Source organism: Schistocerca serialis, chromosome 8 (assembly GCF_023864345.2).
Source record: "Schistocerca serialis cubense isolate TAMUIC-IGC-003099 chromosome 8, iqSchSeri2.2, whole genome shotgun sequence".
NCBI lineage: Eukaryota > Metazoa > Arthropoda > Insecta > Orthoptera > Acrididae > Schistocerca > Schistocerca serialis.
Genome location: NC_064645.1, coordinates 339984030 through 339997355, shown reverse-complemented (window position 1 = coordinate 339997355; position 13326 = coordinate 339984030). Strand labels below are relative to the sequence as shown.

Sequence of the window (13326 nt, the reverse complement as noted above, 5' to 3'; positions counted from 1 at the left end):
TCACAAGGGCTGAGTGCACCCCGCTGGCCAACAGTGATCGGCAGACCGGATGGTCACCCATCCAAATGCTAGCCCAGCCCGACAGCGCGTACATTATGAAAGCCTTTTAAATTTTAAAATTCGGTCAGTAATTACAATAAGGTGACAAAGCTCATGGGGTAGCATATTCACATATATACATGGCGATAATATCACGTACACAAGGTATAAAAGGGCAATGCACTGGCGGAGCTGTAATTCTTACTAAGGTGAATCGTGCGAAAAGATTTCCAACTTGATGATGGCCTCATGACAGGAATTAACAGACTTTGAACACGGAATTGTATTTGGAGATACACGCTTGGGACATTTCATTTCGAAAATCCTTAGGGAATTTCATATTCCGAGATCCACAGTGTCAAGAAAACCACATTTCAGGCATTACCTCTCACCACGAACAACGCAATGGACAACGGCTTTCGCTTCACGACCGACAGCAGCGGCGTTTACGTAATATTGTCACTGCTAACAGACAAGCAACACTGCGTGAAATAACTGCAGAAATAAATTTTCGGGGTACGACGAATGTATACGTTAGCACAGTGCGGCAAAATTTGGCGTTGATCGGCTATGCCAGCAGAAAACTGTGGGCTGGTCAGATGAGTGCCGATTTCAGTTGGTAAGAGCTGATCACACGGCTTGAGTGTGGCGCAGACCCTGCGAAGCCACGGACCCCAGTTGTCTACAAGGAACTGTGCAAACTGGTGGTGGCTCCTTAATGGGTTGGCTGTGTTTACGTGGAATGGACAGGCTCTTCTGGTCCAACTGAACCGATCACTGGCTAGAAACAGTCATGTTCGCCTACTTGGAGATCATTTGCAGTCATTCATTGACTTCGTGTTCCCTAAAAATGATGCCACGTCACTTTGCCACTATTGTTCGCGACTGGTTTGAAGAAGATTCTGGACAATTCGAACGAATGATCTGGCCACCCATATCGCCTGATACGAATCCCATCGAACATTTATGGGACGTAATCGACAGGTCAGTTCGTGCACAAGAGTCGATGTGACGTAGAGTTACAGCACTACACCATTCAAAAGGAGGTCCGACACAATAGTAGAAGGTATCCACGACTTTTGTCACCTCAGTGTATGTGAAATACTGGAAATCAAATTTTTGTTACCCCAGGAAGATTATAGACATACTTCAACCGGTGCAGGGGGATCAGGTCGATAAGATTATTTTAGCCTTTCAGTAATATAGATAAGTGTCGTCAGCTTCGCTTTGATCCGCAAGACAGGGTATAATTCACATTACTCCTGCAGCAGTCCAACCACTCACAGAAATATTCCAAGATCCGAGCACTCTACTGGAGTATGTGCTCTACCAATAGTACATATACTGCCTCCAGCTGGCACCTATCAATTTCTACCGATAATATTCAAAGAAATATAATATCCCTTATCAGCCAAAGCAAGAGTTGAATAAAAATTATTGTTCCCAGATACTGAAGAATAAAATAACCGGAAAGAATATGAAGCTATAAAACTAGTAGAAAAAAAGTATAAAAAGTACTAAACCACTTCAATCTAATAAACTTTTAATATTAACTTTGGATTAATAATTAAACCCCTATTGAAAGAATAAACGTTAAAACACTAATAATAATACGATTTATATTATTTTCACCCGACGTATAACACAACGAAGAAACAGGAAAGAATTTCAATGTCAATAAAGAAAGAGTGACACAAAGCTCATGGCGAATAGTGTAGTTTTTTCTAGAGATTCACTGGAATATGGCTACATAAAATTGCTAAAATAAGTAACAAATTAATTGTCATACGGGACCGCACTTTCCTTACGATGAATGTTTGTGTGAAAAATCCATTTTTCTCCCTGTACGAGCAGAGAGACTGTCAATGAAGCATTCATTAGATCTATGATACTTCGTGCAAAGTCTTTCTCGATGGTCAGTGTTGCTACCGCTACTGGCAGCTCTTCACACATAGTACTTCGTGGAAAAGCTTTTATCCTCTGCAGGGTAGGAAAGACTACTCCATCTCCGACGTTGTCGCCGGTATGACAACAATCACTTTTAGGAGTTCGATTGTATCACGAAAAGGCTCCTGTAAATTACTTTGGCATAGGAACTGCAGAAATGTAACAGCATCTCATAACAGCTTGCACTAGGAAATAACTTTATTTGAATTATCTACAATTCCAGTAAGGTTTCTTTCTGCGGTCCTGCTAACGTTTTTGATAACAAAATCAAAACAATTTGGAATATTATTACAAGGGAGACAGGACAACCAAGAGTACAGGATGACGGCATCACCATCAAAGCGAATGGAAACTTGATAAACAACAAGCCAGAAGTCGAAAACATTTTGAATAATCATTTTTTAAATCTTCTATAGAAAATAGGATCTAAATGTTCATTAGAAGAAGCAAGGCAGTTAATGGAAGAAGCCTTACCTACACCATTTGATACAATAGAAATTCCACCCACCTCTACTTCTGAAATTAAGAAGATAATAAACTCTCTAAAGAATAAAAGCTCACGTGGAATTGATGGCATTTCCATCAGGATAATAAAAGCTTGTTCCCAAGAAATAAGTGGGATTGTTAGCCACATATGTAATAGCTCTCTGAAGCAGGGTATTTTCCCAGATAGACTGAAGTATACCATTGTTAAACCACTGCATAAAAAAGGGGATACGTCTCATGTCAACAACTACCGCCCAATATCTCTTCTGATTGCCTTATCCAAAATTCTTGAAAAAGTAATGTATTGTAGAGTAGCTTCACACCTTTGTAAAAATAAAGTTTTAACAAAATGTCAGTTTTGTTTCCAGAAGGGGTTTTCAACTGAAAATGCTATATACACTCTCACTAATGAAATATTAAATGCTCTGAGTAACCAGAAGTCACCTGTTGGGTTTTTTTGTGATCTATCAAAGGCTTTTGACTGTGTAAAACATGGAATACTTCTAGATAAGCTCAAGTACTGTGGTATGAATGGGACAGTGATCAAATGGTTTAAATCATACCTAACTGGAAGAGTGCAGAAAGTTGAAATAAACAGTTCACATAATACGCAAAAAACTGATGATTTCTCAAATGGGGGAACAATCAAGGATGAGGCGCCGCAAGGTTCGGTCTTGGGTCCTCTACTGTTCTTAATATACAGGGTTATTACAAATGATTGAAGCGATTTCACAGCTCTACAATAACTTTATTATTTGAGATATTTTCACAATGCTTTGCACACACATAAAAAAACTCAAAATGTTTTTTTAGGCATTCAAAAATGTTCGATATGTGCCCCTTTAGTGATTCGGCAGACATCAAGCCGATAATCAAGTTCCTCCCACACTCGGCGCAGCATGTCCCCATCAATGAGTTCGAAAGCATCGTTGATGCGAGCTCGCAGTTCTGGCACGTTTCTTGGTAGAGGAGGTTTAAACACTGAATCTTTCACATAACCCCACAGAAAGAAATCGCATGGGGTTAAGTCGGGAGAGCGTGGAGGCCATGACATGAATTGCTGATCATGATCTCCACCACGACCGATCCATCGGTTTTCCAATCTCCTGTTTAAGAAATGCTGAACATCGTGATGGAAGTGTGGTGGAGCACCATCCTGTTGTAAGATGAAGTCGGCGCTGTCGGTCTCCAGTTGTGGCATGAGCCAATTTTCCAGCATGTCCAGATACACGTGTCCTGTAACGTTTTTTTCGCAGAAGAAAAAGGGGCTGTAAACTTTAAACCGTGAGATTGCACAAAACACGTTCATTTCTGGTGAATTGCGAATTTGCTGCACGAATGCGTGAGGATTCTCTACCACCCAGATTCGCACATTGTGTCTGTTCACTTCACCATTAAGAAAAAATGTTGCTTCATCACTGAAAACAAGTTTCGTACTGAACGCATCCTCTTCCATGAGCTGTTGCAACCGCGCCGAAAATTCAAAGCGTTTGACTTTGTCATCGGGTGTCAGGGCTTGTAGCAATTGTAAACGGTAAGGCTTATGCTTTAGCCTTTTCCGAAAGATTTTCCAAACCGTCGGCTGTGGTACGTTTAGCTCCTTGCTTGCTTTATTCGTCGACTTCCGCGGCCTACGCGTGTAACTTGCCCGCACGCGTCCAACCGTTTCTTCGCTCACTGCAGGCCGACCCGTTGATTTCCCCTTACAGAGGCACCCAGAAGCTTTAAACTGCGCATACCATCGCCGAATGGAGTTAGCAGTTGGTGGATCTTTGTTGAACTTCGTCCTGAAGTATCGTTGCACTGTTATGACTGACTGATGTGAGTGCATTTCAAGCATGACATACGCTTTCTCGGCTCCTGTCGCCATTTTGTCTCACTGCGCTCTCGAGCGCTCTGGCGGCAGAAACCTGAAGTGCGGCTTCAGCCGAACAAAACTTTATGAGTTTTTCTACGTATCTGTAGTGTGTCGTGACCATATGTCAATGAATGGAGCTACAGTGAATTTATGAAATCGCTTCAATCATTTGTAATAGCCCTGTATATTAATGACTTGCCATTCTATATTCACGAAGATGCAAAGCTGGTACTTTTTGCCAATGATACAAGTATAGCTATCACACCCGACAGACAAGAATTAACTGGTGAAATTGTAAACGATGTTTTTCAGAAAATCATTAAGTGGTTCTCTGCAAACAGGCTCTCATTAAACTTTGACAAAACACAGCATATTCAGTTCCACACAGTAAATGGAATGACACCATTAATAAATATAGACTTCGATCAGAAATCGGTAGCTAAGGTAGAATATTCAAAATTTCTAGGTGTATGCGTTGATGAGGGCTTGAACTGGAAGAAACACACTGAGGATCTGCTGAAACGTTTGAGTTCAGCTACTTATGCTATTAGGGTCATTGCAAATTTTGACGCTAGTTCAGCTACTTATGCTATTAGGGTCATCGCAAATTTTGACGATATACATCTGAGTAAATTAGCTTACCAAGCTTATTTTCATTCTCTGCTTTCATATGGCATCATATTCTGGGGTAACTCATCATTGAGTGTTCATTGCACAAAAGCGTGTAATCAGAATAATTGCTAGAGCTCATCCAAGATCATCATGCAGACCCTTATTTAGAGAGCTAGAAATCTTCACTATAGCCTCACAATATATATATTCACCTTTGAAATTTGTTATTAACAATCCGAACGAATTCAAAAGTAATAGCAGTATGCATGGCTACAACACTAGGAGAAAGGATGATCTTCACTACTCAAGGTTAAATCTAAGTTTGGCTCCGAAGGAGGTAAATTATGTTGCCACAGAAGTCTTTGGTAACCTACCTAATAGCATCAAAAGTCTGACAGATAGCCATATAGCATTTACAAGGAAATTAAAAGAATTTCTTAATGGCAACTCCTTCTACTCATTAGATGAATTTTTGGATATAGTAAGTGGGTAATTTCCCAACACAAAAAAAAAATTAAAAAATTAAAAATATTGAGTGTCATGTAATATTTTGTCTAATGTAATATCTTGTATAGACACCTTTTATTAACCTGAAACGTTCCACATCATTACGAAGTGTTGTATTCATGATTTGTGGACACAAGTATTAATCTAATCTAATCAAATCATGTTGAAGAAGAACGAGGTTAGCCTACAAGTTTACTCTCAGGCAAAACTTATGAGATAAACATGACAAACTGTGAAGTTGTTGACCTGTCAATTGTCATTGCTCGTGTACAGTCTCTGAAATTATATTCTTAGACTATTGCATTCAATGGAGGGATATATTTTGCAAGCCCTCGGAAGTAACGTTAACGGAAGTTAGCTTGCATACGACACAAACTTTTCAGAATGAAATAAATTTACACAGGCGAGGTACCCTGTAAAGTCAAACCGTTCAGTAACCTGAGCGATAATTGTATGTCACAAGAGTTTTTGAGATCCTTTTCCGTCACGTTCTCTTCGCACGATGCAGCAGTTCCCTGCAAGTGATGGTCCTGTCAGTGATGCTAGCTCCGATATATTTTTGAATCATTTTACCCCTTGTTGTATAGTCAATGGCTGAATTCCTTATTTTTTTAATTGTCTGTACAAAATATCAATGTGTGGCATAGTATGATTAAATATGGACAACCAAAATTGGAAGGGTGAGTGCCTTAGTTTCTGACAGAGTCATGTTGCTTGAACAATTATAGTAGTTTGTCGAGATGTACGCTCAGTTTGATCCAGGCATGCTACAAGTGACACTGTATTTTCGCACACAACTTGCACAGTTCTTGGTTCATATTCCATCTTGTGTTAGAAACGCGAGGGACTTCCCTGTTCACAATGTCAGTTATCATTAAGGTCATCAAAAATCAGTTCTAACGGTCGTATTCTGACTCTTTGCTTACGTTAAAATCAGATTCAACATAACAATGAACAAAATAGGCGTGTTTAAAATGCTCTTTCAGAAGAGTCCATACATCTCAACGACGACGACTCATAACAGCACGCACTGACAAATAACTTTAATCGAATTTCTACAATACCTGGTAATGTTTCTTCCAACGGATCTGTGAACATTTTTGTATCACGTTCAAGAGGAGTGAGGAAAGCCTACAGGTTTAGCTTCAGGCAAAACTTACGTGTTAAGCACGACAAACTGTGAAGTTGTTGAAATGTCAGTTGTGTTATCTGCGATAACTGATGCAGAATCAGTGGCAGCAATTTCCTTCCTTACCCAGCCATTATAAACCTCCAATCAAGCAGGAAAGTAAATCATTTTGAATATGTGTACATATCTCTTTGAAAACAGTAGCCTTCGACTGGTGATAGGCGATCACAAAGCGCAGCATCAAATTCAGCAGCGAAATGTAAAAGAACACGGAAAATGACTGCATTTAGCGAGTCATTGCATTTGTTATGCCCACGTAGTGCGAGCTTATAAACTTTAATACAATACACAATTTAAGAGAGTACGTAACGATATTTGCTAATCTGATCGTTGTGCTATAGCTAGGCAGTCAAGTGTGATTTGGACCGCTCACGTTCTTTTAATCTTCTGTGATCAATGTGCGAGATCATCAACGCCTCTTAGCATCCAGCAAACACAATTTTATTTTACAAGCAACAAACATGAAAAACAGTTCAATTTGTTTGCGATATTACTACCAGATAAGCTATACACTTTCTCGTAAATGCCTGGTCCGAAAATTCATGCAATTTCTTTAAGTTTATTTCTAGTTTTCTTAACCAAATTGATTTCAGCCGTTGGTCTTTTTAAATCATTGATATAGAGCTTACCTTCACACGGCAGAGAAACAAATTAGTTTGCCTAAACCACTGCATTGAAATATTACACACATTGACCTCTTATTATAGACACTGCACATCTGACAACTCACTTCTTCAGACTCACAACTGCATTACTGCACATCGAGTCCATCCACGTGACAAGCAGTAAATTCTGGTGACACTACTGGTAAATTAACTGCGAGAAACAAAACAAAAACTGCCTCCTGTTGTTGCTGACTAGACCCTTGTAGTTATTTCAGTTTCAGAAATCCGCCGCGGTCGGATTAAGCGTCGCAAGTGTCCACACCATCATGAAGGAACGACTGCACATACGCAAAGTGTGTGCCCAATGGGTGTCCCACAGTCTTCAACCACACAAGGATACATGTCGATTGGCCCACTGTCTTGCTCATCTGCAACGCTATGCTCGGGAAGGGAATGCGTTCCTGGGACGAGTGGTGGCTGAAGATGGGTCATGGTGTCATCACTTCGAACCAGAGTCAAAACGACAAAGTCTCCTGTAGAAGCATCCAGAGTCACCACCACCACCAAACGTCAAGGCCATCCACACGAGTGCAGGAAAGATTATGCTGACGTTCTTCTTTGACCAAGGTGGCCCCCTTCTGATTCACTTCCTGCAGCACAGGACAACAGTGAATGTCCAGCGTTACTCGCACACCTTGACCGCCCTGCGCCAAGCGATCAAATCAGAACGACCAGGCAATCTCACCTGTGGTGTTATTCTGCTCCACGACAATGGAAAGCCATATACGGCCAACACAGTCGCGGCACTCCTGGAGAAAATCAAATGGGAGGTTTTCAGCACCCTTCCATTCCGTCCGGACCTCTCTCTCTGTGATTATGCCATTTTTGGTCTCCTTAAAAAGACTTTGAGGGGCAAACGATTCAGCACGGACGACGACGTCCAGATGTATTTGCGGAACTGGTGTACATTGCAGCCCCGGGAGTTTTATGAGACAGCCATTCACCGCATTGTGTCACAGTGGGACAAGTGTCTCAACAGCCAGGGTCAATACTTCTAACAGACAGGTACTGGTTTATGTATATATGCCTCCGGCTCGTTTCTTTTTGAACGCCCCTTATATTTTGCCGAGGTGAATGGTTCAAGAAAGAGACCAAATAAAAAAATTTAACGTACTTACAAGCTAGATACTAAATACTCAAAATTAAATTTTTTGTTTATACAAGTTTTAATACGCAATCAGATCCTAAGTAAACATTATCGTACAAAGATAGAAAATACATTAAGGAAAGAAAAAAATGTAGGATTACAAACAAATAACTAAATAAGAAAAGAAAAGAAAAATAAATAGGACAAAAAGAAATTTTGCAATATATCAACGATATCACTCAAGCTGACAGTTCTCTTATTCATAATATGTTTGACAAGAGGTTAAGCAGATATTTACTGTATTAATATTTCACCAGTAACGAAAAATAGAGCCAACGGCCTTGCCGCAGTGTTAAAACCGGTTCCCGCCAGATCACCGAAGTTAAGCGCTGTCGGGCTGGTGTAGCACTTGGATGGGTCACCATCCGGTCTGCCGAGCGCTGTTGGCCAGCGGGGTGCACTCAGTCCTTGTGAGGCAAACTGAGGAGGCCTGCATATCCTCATCCAATGAAGCCTGCGGGCTGAGGACGACACGGCGGCCGGTCGGATCCGTTGGGCCCTCCAAGGCCTGTTCGGACGGAGTTAAGTTAACGAAAAATAGGATGAATGACCAGATTTCACGAACTATAAACCTTGAGGAAAAGTTAAAAAGTTAATACCGCCGTATCAGACATCACAGTACTTTATCGTGGAAGTTTACAATCGGAATACTTAATAATTAAAGTAGAGATACTAATTGTGCAATACAATACTCAATCCTAATTTTAAAAAAACCATGATGACTCTCCTTTCGGGCAGTGAGAATGTTGAGGATTTTTGTCAGCAAAAGGGCAATGATATATTGATGCAAATATTGCGGCTTTCATATTCTATAAATAATAAATTAGTTGGTATTATTGTAGCTGTAGAATGCCTACCATATCAAAAAGTATGTTTATACGTACCTTGCGTCATCTGTATTTCTATATATCACTTTTTTTATAATAGTCTGGAAGTCTTTTTTATATCGCAATATCCTGCAGTTGTCCATGGCCCTTGCCGCGCAACATAAATTCTCTGCTTCTTTCTTCTTTCACAATTAGTGTTATAGCTACATAGATCATATGAAAAATGGTTAAAATGGCTCTGAGCACTACGGGACTTAACTTCTGAGGTCAATAGTCCCCTAGAACTTAGAACTACTTAAACCTAACTAATCTAAGGACATCACACACACCCATGCCCGAGGCAGGATTCGAACCTGCGACCGTAGCGGTCGCGCGGTTTCAGACTGAAGCGCGTAGAACCGCTCGGCCACTAGATCCTATAAAAAATATGAGTTGTAAATATACCTTATCCGAATTTTGCGACATAAATATTGAAAACAAAATAGTTGTGAAGGAGGTATTGATACACATCTGTGTGTTTACAAGAGATTTTGTGTAGACATACTAACACAGAATGTCCATAAGGACGGGGCACTACTGGCCATATAAAAATTTATTGTAAAACGTCGCTCGTACATACTTCAATCCCGTCAAAATACTTCCTCCTCTCTCCTCCCCCTCTTCACAATGTAATGTAGTTTCTCCATCTGCTTTGCCATTCCTGGAAGACATGCAGGAAGTCTCTAATAGTTTAAGTTTCCACTGCCTTGGTCTCATTGTGGAACCTACTTCCCTTAAGTTCCTGTTTGGCCATCTGGTTAAGAAAATAGTCACACGGACCAAGGTCGGAAACTATAAAAGCCAATTCACACTGGCTGCCACGGCACCGTCATGTCAAGGTGTATTCACACTGTCCGGGATATCACTCGTTTTACAGTTCTCGCAAACGTGACGCCATAAGAGGCCCTCGAGAAAGACCGGCTGTGACGAGTGCCAGGAGCGAGTAATTATTTCAGAATAGTTTAACAATTCTTGACTGAGCGTTTAAATGCATGTAAGTTCTCGATAGCACACGACATAAATAAGACCTGTAGCGCATATCTTTTCGGTTAAATGTAGTATTGATTTCCTGTGGGCACAGCACGAAGGCGAGCGTTCGCGAAGTGTGACAGACAAGCCGACCGACTAGTGTGACGTCACAAGTTCGGTGCCCGTATATCTCGTTGGCCCGGACGTCACACACAATATTGACGAGCGCATGATCCGCTATCGACTTTCGTTAGCTTGTCACAAGATTTCATGAACGCTTACCACAGATTTACAAAAACACGTCATTCTTAGGGTGACTTATTAAAATTATTGCTATAATAAAGTGTCACGTAATGATTTATAGACGGGTTAATGCCTTCATACACGAGTGTTTTCTTAGTAGAGAGTTATTATTGCCAAAATTTACAAATCAAGAATGAAACATACTTGTTTTAAAATTTGCAGTATGCGTTTCTGTAAAAATTTATCGCAAATACATCACCATTACCATTAAATGTCACTTAACGACACATCGACAATACGAGCCTTCAAGATAGAACATGATAACCAAGACCGTAGTTAAACATCGTATGGTTAAGTGCTATCATAATGAATAAACGTCATGGTTTCTGCGGTCGAAAGTTGTTGTTTCGCATCCCATTACACGCAATTTTTTTCTTGTTAATGTGGTTAACACGTTCTGTTACTTTCTTATGAATGTAATACAAGTGCGTTCTGCAATATTGGATGTTATTTACATTCAGTCCGATCTGAGAACAAGGAATAAATAAGTATCTAGCGATTTCAGAGTACGTGGTTAGGCAGGAACCTAAGACGACAGCTTAAATTGCTGCGACTGAAACGAGCACCAATAAAATTCATATTCTTCCTTCTCAGAAATATTTGGCTCTTTCTTTCCAAATGTGTTCCGCCTTTCGAGTGTGTGGGTAGGCAGCAACATAAGACGACGGTTTAAATTGCTGAGACTGAAACGAGCATCAATGAAATTCACATTCCGCCTTCTGACTAATATTTGGCTCTATCTCCGAACATGTGGCGGTTTCCGAGTGTGTGGTTAGGCAGGAACCCGAGAGAACAGCTTAAATTGCTGCGAGTCCTGTCCGTCAAGTCACGGAACGTGAAGTCAATTCAGGTCACGTGATCTCAACTCGTGTGGCTCTCCTCAATTGTTTATTCGAGGGAGTTGCAATCTTCACAAGATGATTTTCAACTATTTTACGAGCAAAGTGCAGCTTACAGGAACAGCTTGTATATTAGATGAGTAGGACCGAAGTGCAAAGCAACACAAAAAGGATGTCGGTTCAAAAAATGTCGCTACGTGTACAGGGGAGGAATTTCACATATTATGCACGGAGCTCAAGAAAGAGGAATCTGCATTTTATGAGCGTTTTATGAACTCGAAGCACCAGTTGTTTCTTTTTTTTACGTCAAATAGCACCCAAAATTATTCTAAAGAACGCAGTGTACGAGTTGCCATCACATCCAGTGAAAAGTTGGTTTGTGTAAGGTTAAGTTTAGTTGCCAGTCCAATGCAAATTTTTTTTGCAACAGTCATATCTCCCACAATACCTTTCTCTTCAAGGTTTATAGGGTTTTTATGTCTTGTATTTGGCTTTTAATCGTTCAAGTGCCTTATTTGTATAGGGATTAGCTAGTGGAAAGACATTAATAGCGACCACTCGTTCTTGCAAAACTGTTTCACAAAAAATCCAGAGAGCTACTTAATAATATAAAAGCAAGCCACATATTTAAACAAATAACTCTAATATACATTATTATATATATATTATTTGATGTATATTTCACAAAAAAGCATTATACTACTGTTGTAGTGCCTGAAGGTTTCAGTCCATTTCCTTATGAAACATCAGAAACACCTGACAACATTCAAATAAATTACACTTATAATCAATCTGCTTCTACCCACAGTACTTTTTTCACTTCAGGTTGCAGCCATACTGCAATCCATCTCATCGTAAAATACTAAATATGGTACCAGTATGTATAAAAATGAACTTTATAAATACAGTAGAAGGCAAAAGATTTAGTACGCTCACGTCATACAGTTCAGATTCATTGCTTCAGTTAATCTTTCGTCATTTATTACAAAATTATAACTTTTAAGAAAATAAATAACGAAACAATACAGTTTATAACAAATAACAAGCAACGAACAACTGATATCAACCACGAAAACCACGATGAAACGACATATGGAGTTGTGCACATGGCCGTACATCGGGTGGAAATGAACTTCGGGGTCAGGTGACCAACGAATGGTTGATGTCAGCCGTCAAAACTTTGTTCACGAGAACCTGGACGATGCCGTGACGCGACGTGACAAGATGCGACGGCCAGTTAGGATGCCAACAAGTTGAAATGCGTTTCAGAATGTTTTGATGGGACGTGCGTGACGTGACGGACAATGTGAATTGACCTAACACGGGTGGGGTGCCATACAGATGCGTTTTTGGACCAGGAACTCGATAACAGGATTAACAAGCTTCGCAGATTAAGTGAATACTGACGTAGTGTGCTTCAGTACAGTGTCCTCTGTCACCAATAGAAGTATCCGCCCTTATATCCATGACACCCTGACACCTTTGACGTGAAATATGTGGAAATTATTTTTCTTGTTCTGTAACTTTATGTAACCAAAGTTAATTTTAAACGTCCTTTTTAAAATTATCTTCTCCCATAGCAGAAGTATGCTAAATTAATATATGTCTAATTGTTTCATTTGCTGACACACCAGTTAGGGAAGATCAGTTTGGATTCTAGAGAAACGTAAGAACACGTGAGGTACTATGACCCTACGACTTATCTTAGAAGATAGGTTTATATCATTTGTAGACTTAGAGAACACTTTTGACAGTGTTGACTGGAATATTCTATTTGAAGTTCTCAAGGTAGCACGGATAAAAAAAAGGGGGGAAAAAGGGCTACTTACAAATTGTACAGAAACCAGACTGTAGTTATAAGAGCGAGGGGCATGAAAGGGAAGCATTGTTTGAGAAGGG

The 13326-nt window shown here is 40.1% G+C and overlaps 1 pseudogene; it reads left to right on the top strand.

The window, feature by feature from the left end:
- Positions 1-8721: 8721 nt before the first annotated feature.
- Positions 8722-8839, top strand: LOC126417497 (5S ribosomal RNA; annotated as a pseudogene).
- The last annotated feature ends 4487 nt before the right edge of the window (positions 8840-13326 follow it).